Here is a 14,661-nt window from a genome sequence, read left to right as displayed (position 1 = left end):
GCTTCACAGCCCTGGGGCGGCCAGCAAGGGCAACAGGTGCACAAACAATGTAATGGTATATACACACAATGTAATGTTAGGGATGGAATATAAGGGCTCCTCTCCCTGCATTGCAAACTGGTTGGGATAACGAAGCAATCAGATTGGATTTATACAGGAGACCTGCAGATATTTGGGTCAGATATCTCCTGCTGTCCGGTCATTTTTGGTTGTCTTTTCAGGTCATATAAAACCTTCCACGCGACTTCTCCAACCGTCTGATGACTTCTACAATATTTCTTTCACAGCTTGTTAATCCGGGTGAAGATCTGAACAATATTAATCCTACAGAGACATATGTGAGGGGTGATGAGCAGAGTACAGAGGACATTCCTACAGATAACCGCCCAGGTGAGTAGTGACCACTAAGTAACGCAGAGAAGACCCACAGATTCTACTCCTTTACTGGATGATACCATTTTATGTTACATTTTTTAGTTTTCTCTTCTGTCAGTTTTTTCATTAACAAGCCAATGTGACAATTGCGGGGTGGCGGTTGTCTTCTAGTACTGAGCTATTAACAATCTCGCCGTTGCTAACACGTGCTGGTGTAGGCGGCTCTCGTAGTTGGAGTTGTTTGGTGGAGCCAACATACCCAGCAACACATCTGTGGCTGACATGGGATCATCCTATTATGCAATTTGGCTAATGTTTCATACACTATGGTCCAAAATGGGACAAGCATCGGACATGTCCACCATACATGATAAAAGGTTCCCATGCTCCTTAAACGCCTTCAACATGTTGGAGAGGATGCTGGAAACATTTTATGTAGTCTTTCCGGGGTGTAGTACCACCTGGTGAGTATTTTGTAATAATTTTCCTGCAGACGGACGCCAGTAAATATTTTACGTCTTCATCTAAAAAAGTTATTTTTAGGTCTTCTTCCTATTTGACAATGGAAGCTGGTTTGCTTAACCATCCTGTATGGAGAAGTGATGTGTATAGTTGGGATATTTTCTTGATAGGTTCTCTAGAATCCATTACCATCTTCTCAAAGCTAGTGTATGTGGGATCATCTGGTGTCTGTATTTTATTAATATGTATCAGGTGGGTTCTCTGAAAATGATCTTAGTAAACCAATTGATCTGTGGTTTCTAGTTGATCTATATTTCCCCTTAGTATTTCTATAATGTTGTTTACTTATGTTTACAAGCCTTTCATAGCGATGACCTAAACTCCGAGGACAAGTCCCACATTACATCTCTAACTTGTAGTAAGGGGGTCAAGGGGTTTGTAAGCAGGGTTGTCGCAGGTTCTGTAAACCATAGCTTCACGGTATTTTGGGTTATTGAATTGGAAATAGCTTTAGGGAGATCTGACCTATCCATTCGTGCTAATACCAGGGATCGTAGTGGTATGTTAGTAATTGATTGTTCTATGGATATGTGTAACCTACCTGGAGGGTTACATATCCATTCGAAGATGCTTCGGCCCCTTTCACATGGGCGAGAATTCCGCGCAGGTGCAATGCGTGAGGTGAACGCATTGCACCCACACTGAATCCGGACCCATTTGCTTCAATAGGACTGTGTACATGAGCGGTGATTTTCACGCATCACTTGTGCGTTGCTTAAAAATCGCAGCAAGATCTATATTGTGTGTTTTTCACGCAATGCAGGCCCTATTGAAGTGAATGGGGCTGCGTGAAAATCGCAAGTAAGTGCGGATGTGGTGCGATTTTTCACGCATGGTTGCTAGGAGACAATCGGGATGGGGACCCGATCTACATTATTTTCCCTTATAACATGGTTATACGGGAAAATAATAGCATTCTTAATACAGAATGCTAAGTAAATTAGGGATGGAGGGGTTAAAAAAAATAAAATTAAACTCTCCTCATCTACATGTTCGCGCTGTCCGGCTCGTCGTCTTTCGTCTTCTTTGAGAACCTGGGAGAAAAAGGACCTTTGGTGCCGTCTCTGCGCTCATCACATGGTCCATCAAGGTCCTTTGATGACGTTCCCAAAGGTCCTTTTCCTCCCAGGTCTTTAAAGAAGAAGAGAAAAGACTTGCTGGGCAGCGCAAACAAGTGGAAGAGGTGAGTTAAATAATATTTTTTTTTAAACCCCTCCATCCCTAATTTACTTAGCATTCTGTATTAAGAATGCTATTATTTTCCCTTATAACCATGCTATAAGGGAAAATATTAAAATCTACAGAATACCTAACCCAAACCCGAACTTCAGTGAAGAAGTCTAGGTTTGGGTCTGGGTACCACATTCAGTTTTTTTCTTGTGCTCGTGCAAAATGCATTGCACTCTCGTGAAAAAAACCTGAATAACGCCACGCAATCGCATACAAAACTCACCTCACTCGCAGGCAAAATCGCACAATTTTCCCGCGACACACCCGCATCCCATTCGGCTCTCACACGCAACGCCTGTGTGAAAGAGGCCTTAGGCTTTGGATGGCCATGTAATATAAGTATATAACTGTCTGTACCACCTGGGCTTGACAGTCTAGGTCGTCTCCCATTCCATAATAAGTTGGTGAGTGTTTTCCTCAGGTGTGTAAAGAAAGATCTAGGCAGTGGAATCGGTATTACCTGTACATAATATAGTATTTCCATTACGCCCATGACAGCACTCTTGAGAGACCGCCTCTATCCAGGACAGGAAACCGGAACTTTCGTGAAGAGCTCTTAAGGAGGAGCATGGCCCCTAGACCACCAGTTCCTGTTTCCTGTCCTAGGGATAGGACGGCCTTGTGGGGAGCAAAAGATTTAGGCTGCAGGGCCCCCGTATTGTGGTGGAGAGGGGTTACCTGGTCCGGCGTAAGCCTCCTCTAGGAGCCGCTGGAGTAAGTCTGGTGCTGGTTTCTGGGGTCCTGGAATTTCTTGTGCTGGTGCTCTGCTGCAGTCGGGTCGCACTGTGAGGTGCGACCAGCACGCTGGCGCTTCCTGGCAGTGTTCAGGGGGTTGGGGCCTCCCTCTCCTTCATCCTAATTGGTACGGGCGTCCGAGAGGGCCGAAATCTCGTGCGACACGCGAGAACCGGATGTGCCCAATATAACTTCCGGTGTTTGGAACGCATGCAGCTTGCGTTCCGGAAGTAGGAATTTAATTCCCTACTAAAAAGGCTGCAGCAAGCACCAGCAGGGATCCGACCGAGGGATTCCATACTCCCTAAAGCGCACAGTCAGAAGCAGGCCAGCCAGCCTACAGAGGGCCCGAATTCTCCTCTCAAAAACGCTCTATCCTGTATCTGCTATGGAGGATGAGAGTGGCCAGCGTGCTGAGCTGCAGAAGGGTCATGAAGTCAGACCTGTACTCCTGGTGGGGTAAGGGTCCCCAGTCTTTTTTTTATTTTCTCTGTTATGCTAAGGCATTCTTTTTTTCTTTTCTTGATTTTTAGACAATAAAAGAGGGGCCTAGAAAGGCTATGTGTAAAAAGAAGCTCGCCCCCTCTTGGCCAAAGATGTTATGTCAACATTGTGTCGACAAAGTAGTGGAAGAGAAGTCCCCATCCCTACTTCAAAGTATTAGAGAGATGGTGAAATCGGAAGTATCTGATTCCATGAACGTATTTAAAAATAGCCTCCCTTCCGTAATCTCGGGCAAACAAGGCATGGCTACTAAAACGTCAGATTTCGATTCGTCAGAAGGAAATGAGCTAGGTGAAATCTTATATAGTTCGGACTCGTCACAGGATGAGGAAACCACTGGCAGGCCACTTTTTTCACCTGATAATACGGAGGCTTTACTAAAAGCAACCGTGCTACGATGACAGTTGATGAATCCAGAGATCCGAAATCCATTCAGGATATTATGTTCGGCGATCCAGGACAGAGAAAATCCAGAGTTTTTCCCGTAAATGAAAACATCAAGTTCCTGATCCAAAAGGAGTGGAAAAAATCTTATAAAAAAATTTTTGTTCCACAAAATGTAAAAAGGAAATATCCTTTTGATGAGGCGGACTCTGCTAATTGGGACAGGCCTCCTAAACTGGATGCACCAGTTGCTAAAATCTCGAAAAAGTCGGCCTTACCATTTGAGGACCTTGGCACACTTAAGGATCCCATGGATAGACGAGCTGATATTTACTTCAAAAAAGTTTGGGAGACCTCAGCTCAGGCCTTCAAGCCGAATATTGCCGCCACATCCACCGCTAGATCTTTAAAATTATGGCTACAAGAATTGGAATCTTGCATCCAAAATAAAACCCTGAGAGATCAATTGCTAGTTGTTTTTCCCACTATCCTTAAAGCAGTTGATTTCATTTCAGACACCTCAGCAGATGCGCTGAAATTGAATGCTAGATCAGCCGCACTCTCTAACTCAGCAAGGAGAGCTATCTGTCTCAAAGGATGGTCTGGAGACACAAGATCTAAAAATAAACTTAGTGCCATACCTGTATAAGGCGTCCGATAATAAAAAAAGGATTCCCTGTCTCCAGACCCCCCCCCCCCCCCCCCCCCAAAAAAAAAAGCAGCGTTTTTTTTTTTTTTGTTTTTTTTTTTTTTCAGAAGAACAAAAAGGAATTTTATAAGGGGCAAAGAAAGGATTTCAGAGCAGGAAAGATGAGGGTTTCCTGTTCATTTCCCAATCTTCCTCAGGTTCCAGACCCACTCAACAATTACGGTTTCTCTCCTGTGGGCGACCAGACTCTCTCATTTCCTTCACGCTTGAGAGGAAATCTCCTCAAGCCTCTGGATTTTGGGCATTATAAAGGAAGATTTTCGTCTAGAGTTTGTCTCTCGCCCACCGGAGAGATTCAAAGTCACAAATATCTTAAGAGATTCGGTAAAAAAACCTAGCTTTGCAACAGAAGATTCTTTCTCTTTTTTAGAGAAAAATGTCCTTGTTCCAGTACCAAAGTCAGAGAAAGGAAAAGGTTTCTATTCTTCCCTTTTTCTGGTTCCCAAACCAGAAGGCACGTTCAGAACAATTATAAATTTAAAAGATCTAAATCAGTTTCTCTCTTACAAGAAGTTCAGAATGGAGTAAATTCAGTCAGTTTTAAAACCTCTATTCGAGGGCTGTTTCATGGCCACAATAGATATGAGATGCATTTTACCACATCCCAATTCACGCAGACTATCAAAAATATCTGTGTCGCAGTTTCAATAGAGAATCAGATTCATCACTTACAATATACGGCTCTTCGGAATTTCTCAGGCTCCCAGACTCTTCACAAAAGTAATGGCAGAAGTCATGGCCCACATGAGAGAAAGAGAGACATTCTAGTAATTCCATATCTAGATGATTTTTTGGTGGTGGCAGAGTCAAAGAACCGTCTGGACTTGCATCTCAAAGAGGTGGTGCGGATCCTAGAAAAACTCGGTTGGCAGATAAACTGGGGAAAATCGCAACTAATAGCCTCCCAAAAATGTGTTTTTCTAGGAATGATCCTGGACTCAGTGGAGTTCAATCCCTGATGGTAGCAAAGAACCGTACTATCAGGCAGGAAATGGTGGTGTTGGGCAGAATGACTTCCACCATACTGGCGGTCAATTAGAGTCAGCTTCACTCCAGACCCCTCCAATGGCAAATCCTGAAAGAATGGCAGGGTGCCCGTTTTCCGCTGGACGCACCACTTCCACTCCCCCCTCATGTAATTCAATCTTTACGCTGGTGGCTGAATCCTTTTTAAATCTGTCCCAAGGTCTCCCTTGGAATCAACAGAATTTCGGCTGGGGGGCCTATTGTCAGGGAAACTTACAACAAGGGGTATGAAAAAAGGAAGAGAGTCAAGACTCTCAAAACATGAGAGAACTGAGAGCAGTTCTTCTTGCATTAAAATAATTTCTTCCTTTACTTCAGGGGAAAGCTCTAAAGATTTTTTTTGGACAACACCACAGTCGTATCCTATTTGAACAGACAAGGAGGAACCAAATCAGAAAGTCTTATTTTGTATCAAGGCGGTACATCTAAAGGGGACGGAAAACAAGGTAGCAGATTTCTTAAGCAGAAACACACTGGTCCAGGGGGAATGGTGTCTGAATCAAAAAATATTCAACCAAATAACTCTCCTCTGGGGTCGTCCGCAACTAGATTTGTTTGCAACCAGGGAGAACAGAAAATGCCAACTTTTTCTTTTCCCTCAGGTCAAAAGACTTACCAACGGGGATAGATTTCTTCTCCCTCCATTGGCTGAATCAGCTACTCTACACTTTTCCTCCACTAAGACTCCTTCCAAGGTTTCTCCAAAAATTAAGACAAGAACGAACGAGAGTGATCCTGATTGCTCCATTTTGGCCCCGAAGAACCTGGTTGAGGAAACTCTCCCTAGAAGACCCTTGGATTCTCCTAGATCTTTTGTTTCAAGGCCCTGTCCTCTTTCCGAATGTAAAACAGTTGCATCTAACAGCATGGCTCTTGAGGGGGAAATCCTAAAAAGTAGAGGCCTCTCCAAGAAAGTCGTTTCCACCTTGCTATCTTGCAGAAAGGAGGCTACCTTCTCAATTTACCTCAGAATTTGGAAGACCTTACAAAAATTTGATAAGGATCCGGTGAATCCTTTAAACCCTCCCCCTATGTGTAAGATCTTAGATTTTTTACAAGCCGGTCATGAAAAGAATTTGAGGCCTAGCACTCTCAAGGTACAGGTATCTGCCATAAGTACCTTTTTTGACTCCCCGATCGCTAACCATCCCTGGGTTAAGAGATATATATTTTTTTTTTTTTTTTAAGAGATCAGCAGAGTTAGACCGATACTCGGACCCTCGGTCCCCCCTGGGACCTCAACTTAGTCCTCACTAGCCTCATGGAGCCTCCCTTTGAACCGTTACAGGACCTATAAGACTCCTTTCCTTCAAAACTGCCTTCCTGGTGGCGATCACCTCAGCCTTTTCAACATCCCCACCTTATACTAACATCTTGGATGACAGGGTACTTATTAAGCCAGACCCTTCCTTTCTGCCAAAGGTAGTTTCTATGTTGCATAGAACACAGGACATTGTCCTTCCCTCTCTGTGCCAAAATCCAAATAATGAAAAGAGAAGAAACTCCATTGCTTAGATGTAAAAATATGTCTATCCCATTACATTGACTAGTAATATCCAAGGAGGAAAACCTCTAAGCTTTTTATTCAATTCAGTGGTTAAAAAACAAGGGTCTCTCAGCCTCTCCTAAATCACTTTCCAGATGGATTGTAAGCACCATTACTTTGGCCTATTCTTCTGCCGGGAAACCCCCCCCCCCGGAAGGTTTTGGTGCTCATTCCACCAGATCAGTTTCTACTTTTTGGGCAGAGAGGGCTGATGCTTCCTTAGAACAGATTTGTAAAGCAGCCACATGCCAGTCTCCATGTACCTTTTTTCGTCATTACAGACTAGACCTAGGCAGCTAGCTTTTGGTAGGAAAGTCCTCCAGGCAGTAGTCCCGCCCCCCCCCCTAAAAGGATTACTATTCTAGTCGTCTCTCAAGGGTGCTGTCATGGGCGTAAGGGAAATCTAAGATTACACTCACCGGTAATCACTTTTCCATAAGCTCATGACAGCACCCGGGGTTTATTCTCACAATATATAAATGTCTTTATGTTTGTGTATACACGCAAAAAAAATATATAAAAAATTATATATATATATATATATATATATATATATATATATAATCATGTGATATTTTTATAGAGCCGGTAGATACGGACGCGGCAATACCTAATATGTATACTTTTTTTTTATTTATGTATGTTTTACACAATGATTAAAAAAAAAAATCATGTATTAGTGTTTCCATAGTCTAAGAGCCATAGTTTTTTCAGTTTTTGGGCCATTATCTTGGGTAGGGTATGATTTTTGCGCGATGAGATGACGGTTTGATTGTTACAGTTTTGGCGTACATGCGACTTTTTTGATCACTTTTATTACCTTTTTTGGGAAGTAAGGTGGGCAAAATTTCAATTTCATAATAGTTTTTTATTTTTTATTTTTATGGCGTTCACCGTTCGGGTAAAGTAACATGACCATTTTATAGATCAGGCCGTTACGGATGTGGCAATACCAAACATGTGTAGGGAATTATTTTTATTTTTTTTCATTTTTAATCAGTGATAAATGTGTTTTTTGATTTTTACTTCTTTTTTTTTTTTTTTTTTTACACAGACCCACTTGGTTCTTGAAGATCCAGTGGGTCTGATGTCTGTATAATACAGTACAGTACACTATATAGTGTTTTGTACTGTATTTTACTTACACTTTGTCTGAACAGATCTATGCCTTTAGCACAGATCTGTTTAGGACCATGGACAGCAGGATGCCTGAGAAGGCGTCCTGTTGCCATGGGAACCTTCCCCGACTGCTCATTTGTGGCCACAACTGCGCACACGGGGAAGGGTAAGGAGGGGGGCTCCCTCCCTCTGTCACCGCATTCTGTCCGGGGGCTGCAAAGGAACAGCAGCCCCCCGATGGGAGAGGGAGGAAGCCCCCTCTTATTGTTAACCTTTTCCATACCGCGGTCTGTACGGACCGCAGTATGGAAAGGGTTAAACGGCTGACATCGCATCACAGATGTCAGCCGTTTATACCAGGGTGTCAGCAATGACCTGCAGTTTGTTGCGATCACCGACATGGGGGGGTCACTGGACCCCCCCCCGCGCATTTAGCCGAGGTGCCTGTTCAATGATTTGAGCAGGCACCTTGTTCCGATCACCGCCAACCGGGCGGCAGTGATCGGAACAACACATGACGTACCGGCACGTCATGTGTCCTAAAGAGGTTAATAAAGCTTTTCGGGAATGTGAAAGAATTGCAAAGTATTTTTCATGTGTGTCCAATCTACCCTATTGAATGCCTTTTCGACATCCGTACCTAGAAGTACCATTACCAGTTCATTCTCTCTTTGCACCAGCTTACAAATCCAACTTGTTCCATATGTATCAGCTGTGGGAGGAGAGGTTGTAACCTAGTGGCCAACATCTTAGCCAGCAGTTTCAAATCATTATCAAGTAGAGAAATTGGCCGATAGCTGGAGCAGGAAGATGGGTCTTTGCCCTCCTTGGGTATGATAGTGATTTGCGCTGTCAACATCTGTGGATGCAGGGGTTTCGCCTCCCAGATTAAATTACATACCAAAAGTAGTTCTGGTAGAAGTATGTTTTGGAAGGATTTATAATAAATTGTAGACAGTCCATCTGGGCCTGGGCTTTTATGGAGAGGTGAAGTTTTCTTGTGAACCACCTGTGTCATATCCAAAACAAACCTCCGTAAACCAGAAATTAAAGAATTCTTAACGAGCAGCTCAACAGAAGTCATATATGCCCTAGAATGCCCATGTCAAAAACTATATATCGGCCGCACCAAAAGAACACTCCAAAAACGTGTATCTGAACACATTGCAAGCATAAGAAAAGGTTACGACAAACACACAGTATCAAATCACTTCAGAATTACTCATAACAAAGACCCTAGTTGATTAAACTATACGGCACTTGAAAAGGTAAAGAAGGATTGGAGGGGGGGGCAATTTTATACATAAAATGTTGAGAATAAAGTCCAGGAGGTTCTTCGAATTCAACTCTGTCCTGCCAAATGGACTGAACGCAGAGATGGAGATCTTTGGTTTCCTCTGATTGGGGCGGTTGTCGCTCCTCGATGAGTAACCGGTAGGGTCATTATAGTCCTTCAGGTTGCCCCTTGGCGAGCAGCCGCCCCTCACTATCCCACTACACATAAACAGAAAGGCCTATTACTTCACTAACAAGAATTCAGAAACTATATCAACCATAGATATAAAGACAAAGACCAATACCATAAGAATTACACATGACAAAGATACACGAGACAAAGAGAATCCGACATCAACTGGGCCCTCAATTTCTAAATGGGATGACTCTGCCATCACACCCATACTACTACATCATATTCATGGCGTCCCATATGCCCTCAATTTAGGGCCCATATGCCCTCAATCATGGGGTCCCATATGTTATGAACCTATCTAGGCTCTCTCCCTTTTTCGTTGTGTTTTGTGTTGTCCTTCCTTTTTGGAATATACAGGGATGACAAACCCGGACATTCACTGGGTCTTTCATACTACGGACCAGTTATCACGATCGGCGTGACTATCACATACGTGACACAGAGGGAGGGAAAGAGGAAGGCCCTGCCCAAGTGAGAGGGAAGGTGGTGACCCCTGACTCACCTTGCGGCTGGCACCTGGCTGCCTGACGTCCCTAGACGGGTTCCTCACCCGTACGCCGATCACGTGCCTAAAACCCTGGCTTTCCCTAAGATGAGCCCTAGATAGTGAACAGGGCGGTGGGAACACTAGTCCGCACCACTAGCTCTAAAGGAAAACACCAAGGGGAGGACAGACAATACAGACTCAACATATAATCCCAGGTGGGCGACAACAGGAGACAACAAAAAGCCCAACAGGGATCCGGAGGGTAGCACTCTGGAACAACAACCAGGATTCACAGCTCCAGTGGGTCAGTATAGAAGTCCAGGCAGGAAGCTCTATAACTGGCAACTAGAGAAGTGTGAGAAGAGAATATAAGGAGGTTGGGAGTGGCAGACAAGAAACAGCTGAGGAGGAGAAGCTACGGATCCCTGAGTGAGACAAAAAGGATTGCAAAGCAAACACAGAAAACAATCGCTAAGAAACAATGTGATCTTTAGACATAGAGCGCGCAGCCACCCGCTGCGACTTCCTGACCCCGGGTATAACGGAGTCAGACGTGGCTCTTGACACCCTTGTGACACCAGTGTTATAATGGAAACACCATGACTAACCAGCAATACTACAGTGAAAACATATAAAGATGGATATCTACATTAAATATATAAACAAGCCCCAAACCTACATAAAATAATCAACCAAGTCCGTACTTAAAATAACAACCAGTCCTCTACATTACAAATACTATCAACCAGCAAACACTTACACAGCAATTACCTCTTTACACTATAGAAACTCATAATGCTAAATTTGTCTATCGGACGTATAACTAATCAAATATGTCACTATTGTCTTACACCGCAAAATAAGGTACAAACCGGATTCCCAAAAAGTTGGGACACTAAACAAATTGTGAATAAAAACTGAATGCAATGATGTGGAGATGGCAAATGTCAATATTTTATTTGTAATAGAACGTAGATGACAGATCAAACGTTTAATCCGAGCAAATGTATCATTTTAAAGGAAAAATACGTTGATTCAAATTTTCACGGTGTCAACAAATCCCAAAAAAGTTGGGACATGTAGCAATAAGAGGCTGGAAAAAGTTAATTTGAGCATAACCAAGAGCTGGAAGACCAATTGACACTAATTAGGTCAATTGGCAACATGATTGGGTATAAAAAGAGCTTCTCCGAGTGGCAGTGTCTCTCAGAAGCCAAGATGGGTAGAGGATAACTAATTCCCACAATGTTGCGCAGAAAGATAGTGGAGCAATATCAGAAAGGTGTTACCCAGCGAAAAATTGCAAAGACTTTGCATCTATCATCATCAACTGTGCATAACATAATCCGAAGAGTCAGAGAAATCTGGAACAATCTCTGTGCGTAAGGGTCAAGGCCGTAAAACCATACTGGATGCCCGTGATCTCCGGGCCCTTAAACGACACTGCACCACAAACAGGAAAGCTACTGTAAAGGAAATCGCAGAATGGGCTCAGGAATACTTCCAGAAACCATTGTCAGTGAACACAATCCACCGTGCCATCCGCCGTTGCCAGCTGAAACACTACAGTGCAAAGAAGAAGCCATTTCTAAGCAAGATCCCCAAGCTCAGGCGTTTTCACTGGGCCAGGGATCATTTAAAATGGAGTGTGGCAAAATTGAAGACTGTTCTGTGGTCAGACGAGTCACGATTCGAAGTTCTTTTTGGAAATCTGGGACGCCATGTCATCCGGACCAAAGAGGACAAGGACAACCCAAGTTGTTATCAACGCTCAGTTTAGAAGCCTGCATCTCTGATGGTATGGGGTTGCATGAGTGCGTGTGGCATGGGCAGCTTGCATGTCTGGAAAGGCACCATCAATGCAGAAAAATATATTCAGGTTCTAGAACAACATATGCTCCCATCCAGACGTCATCTCTTTCAGGGAAGACCCTGCATTTTTCAACAAGATAATGCCAGACCACATTCTGCATCAATCACAACATCATGGCTGTGTAGGAGAAGGATCCGGGTACTGAAATGGCTAGTCTGCAGTCCAGATCTTTCACCTATAGAGAACATTTGGTGCATCATAAAGAGGAAGGTGCAACAAAGAAGGCCCAGTTAGAGGCCTGTATTAGACAAGAATGGGAGAGCATTCCGATTTCTAAACTTGAGAAACTGGTCTCCTCGGTCCCCAGATGTCTGTTGAGTGTTGTAAGAAGAAGGGGAGATGCCACACAGTGGTGAAAATGGCCTTGTTGCAACTTTTTGGGGATTTGTTGACACCATGAAATTCTGATTCAACATATTTTTCCCTTAAAATGGTACATTTTCTCAGTTTAAGCTTTTGTTCCGTGATTTATGTTCTATTCTGAATAAAATATTAGAAGTTGGCACCTCCACATCATTGCATTCCGTTTTTATTCATGATTTGTATAGTGTCCCAACTTTTTTGGAATCCTGTTTGTAATTGGAAAAGTTATAAAACTTCAATACAATTTTAATGTTATTCATCAATAATAAAATGTGTTTGATTCTTGGCAGATGACTGTACCAGGAACTTAGAGAAACATTTGGTATCTTCAGATTTTGAAGTAGATGATTGTGGTATCACACGAGATACATTTGAAGACCATGCCAATATGCAAGATAAACCCTCATCCAATCACAGCAACAATGCATCATTTGATTCTTTTAAACAGGTCGGATGTTCTGATTCATCACAGAATGTAACACCGAATAAAGTAAACAGAAGAGGTGCTAAACGTCAAACAGCTCACATAAGAGGGAAGCCAGTTTCATGTTCAGAATGTGGAAAATGTTTTCACAATAAATCAGGTCTTATTATACATCAGAGAAATCACACAGGGGAGAAGCCATTTTCATGTTCAGAATGTGGGAAATGTTTTAAGACGAAATCAGAACTTGTTATACATCAGAGAAATCACACAGGGGAGAAGCCATTTTCATGTTCAGAATGTGAGAAATGTTTTAACCGTAAATCATATCTGGTTATACATCAGAGAAATCACACAGGGGAGAAGCCATTTTCATGTTCAGAATGTGAGAAATGTTTTACTAATTCATCATCTCTATTGAAACATCAGACAATTCACACAGGGGAGAAGCCATTTTCATGTTCAGAATGTGGGAAATGTTTTAACCTTAAATCATATCTGGTTATACATCAGAGAAATCACACAGGGGATAAGCCATTTTCATGTTCAGAATGTGGGAAATGTTTTCAAAATAAATCAGGTCTTGTTATACATCAGAGAAATCACACAGGGGAGAAGCCATTTTCATGTTCAGAATGTGGGAAATGTTTTCAAAATAAATCAGGTCTTTTTATACATCAGAGAAATCACACAGGGGAGAAGCCAATTTCATGTTCAGAATGTGGGAAATGTTTTAAGACTAAATCAGGTATTGTTATACATCAGAGAAATCACACAGGAGAGAAGCTATTTTCATGTTCAGAATGTGAGAAATGTTTTACTACTTCATCATCTCTATTTAGACATCAGATAATTCACACAGGGGAAAAGTCATTTTCATGTTCAGAATGTGGGAAATGTTTTACGCAGAAATCACATCTTGTTAGACATCAGAGAAATCACACAGGAGAGAAGCCAATTTCATGTTCAGAATGTGGGAAATGTTTTAACCATAAATCAGATCTGGTTATACATCAGAGAATTCACACGGGGGTTAAGCCATTTTCATGTTCAGAATGTGAGAAATGTTTTACTACTTCATCATCTCTATTTAGACATCAGAGAAATCACACAGGGGAGAAGCCATTTTCATGTTCAGAATGTGGGAAATGTTTTAAGCAGAAATCATGTCTTGTTGAACATCAGAGAAATCACACAGGGGAGAAGCCATTTTCATGTTCAGAATGTGGGAAATGTTTTAAGACGAAATCATGTCTTGGTATACATCAGAGACATCACACAGGAGAGAAGCCATTTTCATGTTCAGAATGTGGGAAATGTTTTAAGCAGAAATCATGTCTTGTTATACATCAGAGACATCACACAGGAGAGAAGCCATTTTCATGTTCAGAATGTGGGAAATGTTTTAACTGTAAATCAACTCTTGTTAAACATAAAAAAAAACACATATAAGAGAAGCCATCTTCATGCTTAGCCCGTTAGTGACCTCCCTTATGTGTTTTTTATGGTGGTCATTAACCTGGCTTTATTCCTTTAGATACTCCTTTTTACAGGGATAAAACAGTGCCTTGCTTTTAGTTACCAGAGTTAGCCGAGGGCTTGGAGCGATGATTGGGACTGCTGTGAGAGCTCCCCAAACAAACTTGGTCTCCTGTATTGAATGAATATTGGTAATCAAAGGACAGATCCAGTAAAAAGTGAAACTAAATTTATTTATTTTTATATATCTCCTCTAAACACAATGTTTGGCGAGAGATAATTTAAGAAAAAGAACCTTAGTTTCCCACGCTGCCTGTGATCGGTATGGGGACCCTCCATTCCTGTAAATCTGCAAATTCAGGGCCCTGTATGTAAAAGTCCAAAGAATAGAGCTGGATTCCCACAAGAGCTGGT

At 42.4% G+C, this 14,661-nt stretch overlaps 1 pseudogene; it reads left to right on the top strand.

The window, feature by feature from the left end:
* Positions 1-333: 333 nt before the first annotated feature.
* LOC122941956 lies at positions 334-14,250 on the top strand (annotated as a pseudogene).
* The last annotated feature ends 411 nt before the right edge of the window (positions 14,251-14,661 follow it).

Source organism: Bufo gargarizans, chromosome 6 (assembly GCF_014858855.1).
Source record: "Bufo gargarizans isolate SCDJY-AF-19 chromosome 6, ASM1485885v1, whole genome shotgun sequence".
Classification (NCBI taxonomy): domain Eukaryota; kingdom Metazoa; phylum Chordata; class Amphibia; order Anura; family Bufonidae; genus Bufo; species Bufo gargarizans.
Note: the sequence above shows the minus strand (reverse complement) of the source record. Positions and strands in the feature narration are given on the sequence as shown.